The 14347-nt window shown below is 45.6% G+C and overlaps 1 protein-coding gene across 8 annotated transcripts in view; it reads left to right on the top strand.

Annotated features, from left to right (window-relative positions):
- Positions 1-14347, top strand: part of TRPM3 (transient receptor potential cation channel subfamily M member 3) — a gene marked incomplete at its 5' end in the record, with an annotated part of 405379 nt that overhangs the window by 282075 nt on the left and 108957 nt on the right. The gene's annotated exons all lie outside the window — the stretch shown is intronic.

Below are 14347 nucleotides of genomic sequence, written 5' to 3'. Positions count from 1 at the left end.
TCTGGAGACGTTCCAGTTTGTCAGTGTCCTACTTGAACTGTGGTGCCCAGAACTGCACACAGTACTCCAGGTGAGGTCTGACCAGAGCAGAATACAGTGGCACTATTACTTCCCTTGATCTAGATGCTATACTCCTATGGATGCAGCCCAGAATTGCATTGGCTTTTTTAGCTGCCAAGTCACACTGTTGGCTCATGTCAAGTTTGTGGTCAACCAAGACTCCTAGATCCTTTTCACATGTACTGCTCTCAAGCCAGGTGTCACCCATCTTGTATTTGTGCCTCTCATTTTTTTTGCCCAAGTGCAATACTTTACATTTCTCCCTATTAAAATTCATCTTGTTTGTTTTGGCCCAGTTCTCTAATCTGTCAAGGTCGTTTTGAAGTGTGGTCCTGTCCTCTGGGGTGTTAGCCACCCCTCCCAGTTTGGTGTCATCTGCAAATTTGATCAGGATGCCCTGATCAGATGTTGAATCACCTGCTTGAAAATGCTAAAGATGCCAGCCTGAAATCAAAACACTATTTTAGCTGCAAACAGTATAAAATGCAAAAATAAGTACTGGGACAGAATGTTGTGAAAGTTTTACAAAGTATGTTTTAATTCTTAATTCATTTCATTTATGGAGGAAATGAATCCACATTGCTGCTTTAGTGCTGGCCCTTGGTGAATGTATTAACCAGGAAGTATCTCTTAAGTACTAAAAACAGTAAAACCACACCAAAAATAAATAATGGGCCATCATCCCCAGTCAGTCATCCCCTAAGGCAATGAGAAATAATTATTATTTATTTTTAAAAAAATATTTCTGTCTGTTGACAGACAGACAGCTGCAACTCTGCAGGTTCAAGGATCCTCAAGATCTCTCCAAGACAAGCCACATTTTCTAGTTGTTAGGTACTTGGCTGTCCTGAGCATGTCCTGTTCACAGCTCAGATAGTTGTATCTCTGCTTAGAATCGATAGTATCAAGCTGTTTGTTTCAGTACCTTAATTGCCTCCTTGCAGGAAGACACAAAGGTGCTAGCTTAATACGTGAATGAGAATGGAGCATGGTTTCTAGGGAAATGTCTTGGAGGGGATGATTGATGAGATGGTGTTTGAGGATAAAACCAGAGCTACTTGATGGTTTGTATCTTTGTTGCTTCCACTCTGGTCCCTGCCTTGGCCCTTACCCTACCTTTAGTGCCCTATATTATCCAACCCAAATAATCACTGCCACCTACCCTATAACATCTAGGGCCAGCCGTAGCTTTTTTCCCCCTGAACAGGCTTTTCACTCCAACTTGGCACATATGCATGCTCATCTAGTTGGCCTCTTGCTGGGATGCGGAATACCAGGCATGTGCACAAAATCCATAAGCAAAGTCAAGTGTATAACCATAACTTAAAGGGCAAAGATTCATTTCTGCAATACAAGAAATACAAGAGGACCTCTTGGTGTTGCCATTCTGCCAGCTTCTGAAAAGTCACCTATTTAGGCAAGCATTCCCCCTGAACGGAACTTCTGGTTTTATTGTTTTAACTGTTTTAACTGTTTTAATTGTTATGCTTTCTGGTTATTTGTTTTATTGTATTTTTTAATTAAATATCTTTTAATGACCCTGTGGATTTGTTATTGTGTATTTTGATTATGCATTCGTTTTATAAAAGGTAAAGGGACCCCTGACCATTAGGTCCAGTCGTGGCCTACTCTGGGGTTGCGGCGCTCATCTCGCTTTATTGGCCGAGGGAGCCGGCATACAGTTTCCGGGTCATGTGACCAGCATGACTAAGCCGCTTCTGGCAAACCAGAGCAGCGCATGGAAACGCCGTTTACCTTCCTGCCGGAGCAGTACCTACCGTATATTTCGTCCCATAGGATGCTCTGTCCCATAGGACACACTTAGTTTTTTGGGGGGGAAATAAAGAGGGGAAATTTTTCCCTTATTTCCCCCCAAAAAATGAAGTCGGGGAACAGCGGGATGGTGGGCTGTGCCTCCCCGCTGTCCCCCGAGCTTGTGGGGCTGGCCGATGTCTGCCCGAAGCGCGGGGCGCTCTGCTTCAGGGTGCCCCACGCGTCGGGTGGCAGGCTGCTATCCGCAGCCTAGGGAGCCCTGCGGGAACTCCCATGGACTCCCCAGGCTTGCTGATAGCTTCCTGAAGCCTGGAGAGCGAGAGGGGTCGGTGCGCACTGACCCCTCTCGCTCTCCAAGCTTCAGCGAAAGCCTGTATTCGCACACAGGAGGGGGGAAAAGTGCGTCCTATAGGGCGAAAAATACGGTATTTGTCTACTTGTACTTTGATGTGCTTTTGAACTGATAGGTTGGCAGGAGCAGGGACTGAGCAACGGGAGCTCACCCCATCGTGGGGATTCGAACCGCCGACCTTCTTATCGGCAAGTCCTAGACTCTGTGGTTTAACCCACAGTGCCGCCCACGCCACATTGGTGTGGGGGGGGGGTGTATCAATCACACATATGCATATATATGCACATTATGCTTTAAAAAATTGCCTACAAAGACTATGAGCATTGTATACATCCCCCACCTCCTCTCTCAAGACGGTGCATAATTGAGGATCCTGAAAACTGTCCATGTTCTTTACACTGCTGTTTATTTACGTATCTCACTATCATGGTTGCTGAGGGAAGACTGGGAATGTACCATCAGCCAGAAGCAGGTTGCCTAGTGATCAGTAATGTAGTCAGTGGCCTCTTTTCCTCTGGCTGCCATATCCTAACCTCATGCTCCTATTCCTCTTCTGGTGATGGAGCAGGCCTACAACGGCCCCATTCTGTCTCGGGTCACTGACATTGCAGGGATTAGTCCCAGTCAATGGCGAGCCACTTGTCTTGTGCTTAGAAAGCACACGTCCAAGAAGTTTCCCCCTGGGCCCTTTCCTTTGGAGAAAACCCAAATTGCTGTTTGCTATGATTGAGCACAAAAGAGCAGTTTTCCCTGGGGGAAGCAGTGGAACCAGAGGAAGTGTGGATAAGCCACATATGTGCCTCCATGCACCTGAGTGTATACACGCATGCAAGTGTTTGAGAGAAGAGAGATGTGAATCCACAACTGAACATTTTCAACTGGCTTTGTAATCAATTTCAGTGTTTCATGCCTGATCAGAGGTATTTTCCCACACATGGATAATATTCCATGGATATTATCAATGGGTCTTCCAAGCATGTCCGTTTTAACCAATAGACACACTTCACTTCTCTGAAATCTTTCTTCCCATTCATTGCTGTGTGTCATTCCAGTCCTTGTCAGAGATCATAGCTCTTTGAAGGACCTGAATCTTGGATGTGGAATAATGGCACACAACATTTTAAAAAAATAAGGTGAATGTGCATAACTTCCAGCAATTTGGTTCCATTGACACAAAGTTTTAAATGTCATGAAAGGAAGAGCTCTGTGAGGATGCACAGTTTAGTTTCAAAAAACGTGTCTTCACTGCTTTCTGCTAATCCTGTTGCAATATTTCCTTTCGCACACATGATGGTACCAAAGGGACAAAGGAAACCCACAGTTATATAGTTATTTTCAGAGCATCCAATTCTACCTCTGAGGCTTTCTAAAGAAAAGTTCATGTGGTGACTTTAAAGGATTGCTCTGGAGGTGCAAATAAATAGCAGCAGGATGGGGAGACAAGGGGAAAGCATATGAAATAGTGTTGTGTTTTTTTGTATTTCCAAACCTCATCAGGAAAAACCACTGTGAATAGAATCACAGAACTGGGAGTTGCTACTGCTTTTCTCAGACAAAAAAAAAGAAAAAGCTGAAGTCATCTGGTGACAACTGACTAAATGATTTAGAATTGGCTGTGGACCAGATCCTGCAACTCATCTGTTCATTACAGGGTAGCAGGCTTCACAGCTAAAAGATGGCGATGCAATTTAGTGCTGTGTACATCATCCTCTCTGATGCAGGGCACCAGTTCAAAAGAGATTTCCATGTAAGAGAGAAGGATGCCAAAGTCCTGTCATTTGTCTACTGAATCTGCCAGAGCAAATAAAAGATCCATTCTACTGGGGGGTTTTGTTTTCCAGTGTGTTTGGTGTAGAACTAGATTGCCAAATGAAATAATGAACTCATCCAGCCACTGGTCCTGCAAATATTTTTTCTTGTGTTAAAAAGTGATGTTATTGAAAGAAACTACTTCTAAGCGCTTATTTGCCTTTTGAGTTACAGCTAGGATCACTGACCTAAGCATTTAGCAAAGACCATTTTGCACATTCCCCTCCAGATTCAGTGTTTCAGGGGTTCCAAAATGCTTAATTGCCATGTGGCTTTGTGTAACTCCAAAGTGCTTTAATTTCATATGTAGGAGAACTGAAGAGGTTCCTGACTGGAGGTCAGTTCCCCCACGTGCTCTTGTTTGTACTTCCGTTATGCACCTCCAGTTCATCCATATCCTGTTGCAACAGCTGCCACAGAAAATTCACAATCCTGGAACTAATATGGCCCCAAATCCACCCTGTTCACCAATTCTTGGTTGCTTTCACCCAAGCAGCACTCTTGCTAACACAGATATTATATTGATATATAGATATAGATGATTGTTGGGAGAAGATTGAATTTGGATCAGTGGCGTAGCGTGGGGGGTGCAGGGGGGGCCGGCCGCACCGGGCGCAACATCTGGGGGTTAGGGTTAGGGGGCGCAAATCCACGGGTTAGGGGGCGCAAATCCACGGGTTAGGGGGTGCAAATTACTTGCCTTGCCCCGGGTGCTGACAACCCACGCTACGCCACTGATTTGGATGAAGGATCAGTATCATTCCATGCTTTCCTTCTTGCTCAGACTTGTCTCACAACAAGCATTACTGTAGCTTTCCTTTGGCTTGACTAGTGCACAGAGAGCAATTTCCCAAAGTTCTCAGATTTAATCCCTGGCATTATCAGGCAGGGTTGGTAGAGACCCCTGTCTGAAACCTTGGAGAGCCACTGCGTGTAGATAACACTGACCTAGCTGGCCAGTAGTTGGACTTCGTAATAAGGTAGCTTCCTATGTCACGCTCATTTTTGTACTGTAGGCTACATTCTGGCCACAGAAAAGCCAGTGATATCTAGACATATCTCTCTGTCCAGGCAAGCAAGAGGCATTATTAGTCCCAGAATGTGTGTGGAACAGTGTTGGTAAAGGGGAAGCCTGCAGAGAGTCCCAGAAATCAGATACTTCAAAATATATGAAAAGTGCGCAGAACAAAAAAAGTAGACACATCATAGGCTTTTTCCTTTGAAGCACCACTGACCCAGTGGCGGAGCTTCATGCGGGGCTGGCGGGCGTCCTGGGGGCATGGTACACCCAACAGGATTGCGCTGCCGGGGGCAGTGTGCTCCCCACACACTCCTCTTCCTCCGCCACTGCACTGACCAATGGGAAAAGTCTGCCAGAGGCTGCAATCAGGGGAGGGGGGTACAGCCAGAGCCCAAAGTGGCAAAAGTTTGCAGTTTTGCAGAATTGTCTGGATGTCTTTCTCTGCACCACCCCTCCCTTAGAAAAACACCCCCCAAACACTCTCACAAATATACAAAGCAGAAGAGGCCGCTTTTCCCAGAAGGTCAGTCCAGAAAGCAAGAGTGAGACTGCCATGTCTAGAGAGCTAGATAATGCAGCTATATTTCTATTTGGTCTATATGCATGCACACCACCTGACCTCTGCAGACAGTTAATGTGAGTTAAGTAAGAGGCCAATCTAGCCAACTTGCATCCTTGGGGTAGGGGAGGAAGGTCAGGGGAAAGGCTGCCAAACTATACTGCAGGATCCAGACCAGTAACAGTAATTGTAGCATGAGGCTGGTTCACATGAAGATCCGCAGTGAAAGGAAAATGTTTCAAAGTCATCACAAAAGTAGTATGGCTACACAAATATTTCTAAGCCGTAGGTATTGGTTTTTTCCATTGGTATAGTCTTTCTACTGCTTTTGTACACATTATCATTTTAATGCTGCAAAGGTATGTCTTGAATAGCATAATAAGCAAAATAAGGGTACATTCTCACTTTTAGCCAATATGCAGTGTAAATGCACTTTTTTGATGGACTTTTAATGTTATATCCTCAGTGTGCTGTTGTAGCATTATATAATTAGAATGGCCACCTACACATCGGCCAAAAAAGGTGAAATCCATCACCCAAAAAAGAAAGAACAAACATGGATACTTTTTTGCAGTTACGGTAATGACATTTTTAAAAGCTCAGTCACTGATTTTGCCTAAATGCTTCCATACCACTAACATGGATGACATGGGGGGGGGGGGTTTACATTTTTGTTGTATTTCAAACAAGTAGATTGCAAAACCCCTTAAATGGATTGCTCCTAAAATTTGGAGGAGCATAATCAGATTTCAGTATGTTGATCTTTGACCTAAATTACTTGAACTTACACAAAGTGTGCTTCATTATTGTTTAATGGCACACTGTAAAAGGGCAAAAGAGAAATGGAGATGGAAGGGGGAAGCACCAGTGGACGAGGCTCCGTGGGTCTCCTCCTTGCCTGGAAGTTCTTTCTGGCAGGCAGCGGGTGCAGCCTCTTAGCTGACAGCAGAGACCAGTTTGTGTTTTAGTTATGTACGGTTTGTTTTATAAAAGAACAGAAGGCTTTCCCTCAATCTGTTCCTGCTTACAATTATTTCTGCTTCAATGAACCACCAAGAAATTGCACTTGAAAATGCCAAGTCTTGCCAGTGGCCTAGAAGCGTCACAATATAAACTGAGTTTATTTCATGAAAGCAAAAAGCTAAGTGGCAGGTCACATAGCAAATTATGCAAATGGCCTGCCTGCAAAAGAGCAACCCATCTCTGCCTCTACCCAGTATGATTTTACCTAGAGGATTCTCTAGTTTGTCTAAAGGATACCCCCCCGGGGGGGGGGTAAAATTTCCAAAACCTTAGTATCAGGTTAAAGAAACTTGGTGATATAAATACTACTTTGAAGAATTCTGCACCACATGTTTGGGGGACATGCTCCATCACTGGGATATTGCCTGGTTTCAAAATATGTGCCCCCCCCCCTCTCTCTCTCTCTCTCTCTCACACACACACACAGAGAGAGAGACTCTTGCATAATTCCAGGCAGGTGGTTAATTGCTTCATATTTCTCATTTTCCAGACATGGTGGAGGTTCTGGGGCAGTGTTACAGTGTCATTTTCCTTGGAGAAAGGGCACTGGAGACTTACAATTTATAATATCTGGTTTTATAAAAGGCCTCAGGTTGTGCTGAAGATCGATGGCATGTGTGTGACATCAGGATGTTCGGAGGAGCCAGGAGCAGAGCCAAACACGGTGGCATAATGACTTCCATGTTGGTGGCTCGTGCTTGGCCTCCTTTTCCTCCTGCTGCCGCCACCAGTCGGGGGTGGGGGGTGGGATGTGCTTTGCCCATCTTTCCCTTATGTGGCAGGAGCAGGAGGAGCTGCTGGCCAGGGAATCCATGCCATGCTGGGTTCCGTGCTCAGCCTCCTCCACCTCCCGATCATTTGGAACATTAGGGGCCACCCCCCCCAAAAAATAATGATATTGGGGGCCCCAAAAGGGCTGAGCCCCTAGGAGTTGCCACCCCTGATTTCTATCGAGGATTCATCCACACTTCTGCTTGTCCCGCCCCTAGAAAGCTGAGGTCTGAGCGGTTTTCCGCTTGACCAGAGCTTTCTAGGCCTGGACTGGGTCATTTTGCCCTGGCCCCGCTCTTTTCTCAGGGAAAACCCACTCTTTAGCTTTCAGTTGGAACAAAGAGCAGTCTGTGGAACACCCCATCACCATTTGCTCCAAAAGCTAAAAAGTGCTTTTCCTGGGCAGAACAAGAGGAGGTGTGGAGAAGCCCGCAGGCTCAGTGAGCCGGAAGTTGGGCAATGCCAGTTGCAAAGCAGCTTCAGGCCCAACTTCAGTGGGGCTTGAAAATTCTTCAGCTACCATCCTATCTTTTCCTTATCATACCAAATTGAAAGCTGCTACGTACCTGTGCTGTTCTTCCCAGTTGTGGGCCCTTTAAACCCAGTCAGAGCTCAGCTATTTGGATGACAGGTCTGCCAGCATGGCGCTACCCAGCAGGCTCCCTACCACCTCTGACAATGGAGTGGCACAATTCCTTCTTTTTATTGACCACTCTGCATTCCCACTCCATGGCACGTGAAACATTTTCTTTTTTAACTTGAAAATATAGCATGCTACCTTTTTAAGGTTCCCTTTGCACATATCACCTAATTTGGTAAAATTAGTCCAATCTAGTTTATTCAATTAACTACACCTGTGATTTCTATGAGACTAGGCAGAGTGGCTGCAATAGAAATTAAGAAACCAGCATAGGCTTTTCCTCTGCTGATTGCTGACGCAAAATAAGGACATGGGTCCGACAAATCTGTTCTTAACTCATGAATGTCTGGTGATTTTTAACCCCTCTGCAAAAGGCTACACTCAGCAAGAAATGGAGGTGTGCTATTCACATGGTGAACAACTACAGTTTTACTGCAGGTAAAATAGCTGTACTTTTCATCACTTTAAGCCCATGGTTTTAAAGTTGCTTACCCTTAGGGTCCACATCAATTGTCTGCTGAGAAACAGCTGAATTTGCAGGAGGACCCTGGCCAGGTCAGATAGAGCCTAAGTAACTCGCTGTGAAAATTGAGAATGTGTCCTAGAACGACCCTGACTCTCCCTCTTGGCTGCGTATTTCAAGGCAGGTTTGGTAATACAGGTAGACAAGCTTTCTTCCAGGGAACCTGGCCTGCCATTATTCATCTTTTCATGAAAAGATGCCTTTTAAGGAACCCCAGTGCTCCTAGGAACACAGTTTGAAAATATCAGTGTAAGCTGTTTGTTGGTTACATATGACTCTCTTTGACATTTGCAAGTCAGGTGAAACAAAATATTAATCAGTATTAATTTGTATCTGAAGAAAGTAGTTAGTGGAAGGCTAAAGAATGGTCCCCCTTTTCTTTTATTTTTTAAAAGAAAGGGGCTGAATAGTTTATTGCAGAACTATCAAATTCCACCCTTCACTTGCTGCTTTCCCATTTGGGAAGGGTGAGGGGACAGGAAGGCTGTCTCTTCCCCCACCCCAGGAGCTTGGTATTGGGAGATTTTGGTTGGGAGAATGACTAGGAGATTGCTCACAGATCTCCCAGCACCAGTCCTTAGACTCTTGTTCTCATTTCTCTAATATTTGTCAGCAATTATGCTCATTTTTTCAATCATTTTAATGATGCCCCAGCTGTAAAGAGTTTGACTCTGGTTATATTTGGAGGAATCTCTTTAGGCGGTGGCAATTGTAAACAACACAAATGGAGGGATGATTAGAATGATGAATCCTTCACCTGTAGGCCCAAAGAGTGCCCTGTTGGGTCAGGCAAAAGGCCTACCTAATGTGGGGGAGGGAGACAGTGCTCCTGAAGGTAGGAGTCTATCAATTGATGAAGATGATCATCCAAATGTCATAGACCAAATGGAGCAAACAGCACGCAGACCTAGTGGTGGGAGGAAAAAATCCTTAAATAAGAGACACGGGGGAATGATTAATGGACTTCAATGTCTGTACACTAATGCACAAAGCATGGGTAATAAACAAGATGAGCTTGAGCTCTTGGTACAGCAAACTAAATATGACATAATAGGCATCACTGAAATCTGGTGGGATAAGTCCCACGATTGGAATGTAATAATGGAGGGATACAATCTATTTCAGAGAAACAGACCAGACAAGAAAGGAGGAGGAGTGGCGTTATATGACAGGGATGTGTATATCTGTGAAGAGATCCAAGATTTAGAACCTCAAAGCCAAAGTGAGAGCATTTGGGTCAAAATTAAGGGAGAGAAGAATAACAGGGACCTCATTGTGGGAGTTTACTATAGATCCCCAAGCCAAACGGAGGACATAGATGATGCCTTCCTGGAACAGATGGCCAAGCATGCAAAAGGAAGGGAGATAGTAGTAATGGGGGACTTCAATTACCCGGATATTTGTTGGATGTCAAACTCAGCCAAGAGCATAAGGTCAAACAGATTCCTCACTGGCCTTGCAGACAACTTCGTTGTCCAGAAAGTGGGAGAAGCAACAAGAGGAACAGCCATTTTAGATCTGGTCCTAACCAGTGTTGATGACCTGGTTAGTGGGGTAGAAGTGGAAGGATCATTAGGCGCGAGTGATCATGCTCTTCTGAAGTTTACTATACAGCGGAAAGGAGCAGCCAAGCATACTAGGACTCAATTTCTTGACTTTAAGAAAGCCAACTTCAAAAAATCTAGGGAAGTGCTGGGTGAGATCCCATGGACAGTAATACTAAAAGGAAAGGGAGTTCATGATGGCTGGGAGTTTGTTAAGAGGGAGATAGTAAAAGAAGAAGAAGAAGAAGAGTTTGGATTTGATATCCCGCCTTTCACTCCCTTTAAGGAGTCTCAAAGCGGCTAACATTCTCCTTTCCCTTCCTCCCCCACAACAAACACTCTGTGAGGTGAGTGGGGCTGAGAGACTTCAAAGAAGTGTGACTGACCCAAGGTCACCCAGCAGCTGCATGTGGAGGAGTGGAGACGCGAACCCGGTTCCCCAGATTAGGAGACTACCGCTCTTAACCACTACACCACACTGGCTCAATAAAAGCACAACTTCAGGCAGTACCAATGAGACGGAAACATGGAAGGTGCCTAAAGAAGCCAGGGTGGCTATCTAAAGAACTTTTAACTGAGTTAAGATTTAAAAAGGATGGAAAAGGGGGGAAACCACCAAAGAGGAATTCAAACAAATAGCCAGCACGTGTAGACACAAAGTCAGAAAAGCTAAAGCACAGAATGAACTCAGGCTTGCTAGAGAGGTTAAAAGCAACAAAAAAGGCTTTTATGGGTATGTTCGTAGCAAAAGGAAGAACAAAGAAACAGTGGGGTCACTCAGAGGAGAAGATGGTGAAATGCAAACAGGGGACACAGAAAGGGCTGAACTCCTCAATGCCTTCTTTGCCTCAGTCTTCTCCGCTAAAGAAAACAATGCCCGACCTGAAGAATTTGGAGCAAATGATTCAGCAGAGGAAACACAGCCCAGAATAACTAAGGAGATAGTACAAGAATACTTGGCTAGTTTAGATGTATTCAAGTCTCCAGGGCCAGATGAACTGCATCCAAGAGTATTAAAAGAACTGGCAGATGTGATCTCACAACCACTGGCAGTCATCTTTGAGAATTCCTGGAGAACAGGCGAAGTCCCGGCAGACTGGAGGAGGGCAAATGTTGTCCCTATTTTCAAAAAGGGGGAAAGAGAGGACCCAAATAATTACCACCCAGTCAGTCTGACATCAATAGCAGGGAAGATTCTGGAACAGATCATTAAGCAAACAGTTTGTGAGCACCTAGAAAGGAATGCTGTGATCACCAATAGTCAGCATGGCTTTCTGAAAAATAAGTCATGTCAGACTAACCTGATCTCGTTTTTTGACAGAATTACAAGCCTGGTAGATGAAGGGAACGCAGTGGATGTAGCCTACCTTGATTTCAGCAAGGCATTTGACAAGGTGCCCCATGATATTCTTGTAAAGAAGCTGGTAAAATGCGGTCTTGACTATGCTACCACTCAGTGGATTTGTAACTGGCTGACTGACCGAACCCAAAGGGTTCTCATCAATGGTTCCTCTTCATCCTGGAGAAGAGTGACTAGTGGGGTGCCACAGGGTTCTGTCTTGGGCCCGGTCTTATTCAACATCTTTATCAACAACTTGGATGATGGACTCAAGGGCATCCTGATGAAATTTGCAGATGACACCAAACTGGGAGGGGTGGCTAACACCCCAGAGGACAGGATCACACTTCAAAACGACCTTGACAGATTAGAGAACTGGGCCAAAACAAACAAGATGAGTTTTAACAGGGAGAAATGTAAAGTATTGCACTTGGGCAAAAAAAAAAATGAGAGGCACAAATACAAGATGGGTGACACCTGGCTTGGGAGCAGTACATGTGAAAAGGATCTAGGAGTCTTGGTTGACCACAAACTTGACATGAGCCAACAGTGTGACGCGGCAGCTAAAAAAGCCAATGCAATTCTGGGCTGCATCAATAGGAGTATAGCATCTAGATCAAGGGAAGTAATAGTGCCACTGTATTCTGCTCTGGTCAGACCTCACCTGGAGTACTGTGTCCAGTTCTGGGCACCACAGTTCAAGAAGGACACTGACAAACTGGAACGTGTCCAGAGGAGGGCAACCAAAATGGTCAAAGGCCTGGAAATGATGCCTTATGAGGAACGGCTATGGGAGCTGGGCATGTTTAGCCTGGAGAAGAGGAGGTTAAGGGGTGATATGATAGCCATGTTGAAATATATAAAAGGATGTCACATAGAGGAGGGAGAAAGGTTGTTTTCTGCTGCTCCAGAGAAGCGGACACGGAGCAGTGGCTCCAAACTACAAGAAAGAAGATTCCACCTAAACATTAGGAAGAACTTCCTGACAGTGAGAGCTGTTTGACAGTGGAATTTGCTGCCAAGGAGTGTGGTGGAGTCTCCTTCTTTGGAGGTCTTTAAGCAGAGGCTTGACAACCATATGTCAGGAGTGCTCTGATGGTGTTTCCTGCTTGACAGGGGGTTGGACTCGATGGCCCTTGTGGTCTCTTCCAACTCTATGATTCTATGATTCTACCTTGAGCAGCCTTCTCCTGCCAACAACAGCTAGCCTAGAACATCTCTAAAGTTACACATAGCAGAACTAGGTCATGAAAGTGGAGGACTGGGTATGACCAGTGGGTCAGACTCTTATTCTGCCTACTCCCCACAGCCGAGTGTCACAAGCAGGTGGAGCTGCCCACCTGCCAATTGCCCAGGGCCATCAGAATTCAAGCCATGTTACCAATGAATTCCTGCTTGCAGAGGTTGGACTAGGTGATCCTTTCAGTTCCTTCCAACTCTATGATTCTAGGTGCAGCTTTTGGCATAATAATAATAATAATAATAATAATAATAATAATAATAATAATTTATTATTTGTACCCCGCCCATCTGGCTGGGTTTCCCCAGCCACTCTGGGCGGCTTCCTTAGAAACCCAAAAACACTAAAATATCACACATTAAAAACTTCCCTGAACAGGGCTGCCTTAAGATGTCTTCTGAATGTCAGGTAGTTGTTTATCATTTTGACATCTGATGGGAGGGCGTTCCACAGGGCGGGCGCCACTACCAAGAAGGCCCTCTGCCTGGTTCCTTGTAGCTTTGCTTCTCGCAATGAGGGAACCGCCAGAAGGCCCTCGGCGCTGGACCTCAGCGTCCGGGCAGAACGATGGGGGTGGAGACGCTCCTTCAGGTATACTGGGCCGAGGCCGTTTAGGGCTTTAAAGGTCAACACCAGCACTTTGAATTGTGCTCGGAAACGTACTGGGAGCCTATGTAGGTCTTTCAAGACCGGTGTTATGTGGTCTCGGCGGCCGCCCCCAGTCACCAGTCTAGCTGCCGCATTCTGGATTAGTTGTAGTTTCCGAGGCACCTTCAAAGGTAGCCCCACGTAGAGCGCATTGCAGTAGTCCAAGCGGGAGATAACTAGAGCATGCACCACTCTGGCGAGACAGTCCGCGGGCAGGTAGGGTCTCAGCCTGCGTACCAGATGGAGTTGGTAGACAGCTGCCCTGGATACAGAATTGACCTGCGCCTCCATGGACAGCTGTGAGTCCAAAATGACTCCCAGGCTGCGCACCTGGTCCTTCAGGGGCACAGTTACGCCGTTCAGGACCAGGGAGTCCTCCACACCTGCCCGCTCCCTGCCCCCCAGAAACAGTACTTCTGTCTTGTCAAGATTCAACCTCAATCCATTAGCCACCATCCATCCTCCAACCGCTTCCAGGCACTCACACAGGACCTTCACTGCCTTCACTGGTTCTGATTTGAAAGAGAGGTAGAGCTGAGTATCGTCTGCATATTGATGGACACCCAGTCCAAACCCCCTGATGATCTCTCCCAGCGGCTTCATATAGATGTTAAAAAGCATGGGGGAGAGGACAGAACCCTGAGGCATCCCACAAGTGAGGGCCCAGTGGTCTGAACACTCATCCCCCACCACCACTTTCTGAACACGGCCCAGGAGGAAGGAGCGAAACCACTGTATAACAGTGCCCCCAGCTCCCAGCCCCTCAAGACGGTCCAGAAGGATGTAGGATGGCAATGTAGAAAACGATTTCTGAACAGCTTCAGTGGATCCTTTTCCCTATTTGATTTCATTTGCTTTTACTACAGAATGTGATGCATTTAAGAAGATGAGAAAGAATGGGATTTTAAATGAGAAAACAGCTACCACAGTATGACAGCTTTTATACTTCAAGGGATACATTTTTCTGAATTGTTAAATCCAACAGAAGTTCATCATGTATTAGGACTGGCAGTGCTGCTTCCAAGTAAGCAAATGAATAGTATTG

This window comes from Podarcis erhardii (genome assembly GCF_964252035.2).
Source record: "Podarcis erhardii genome assembly, chromosome: 11".
NCBI lineage: Eukaryota > Metazoa > Chordata > Lepidosauria > Squamata > Lacertidae > Podarcis > Podarcis erhardii.
This window is presented reverse-complemented; position numbering and strand designations above follow the sequence as displayed.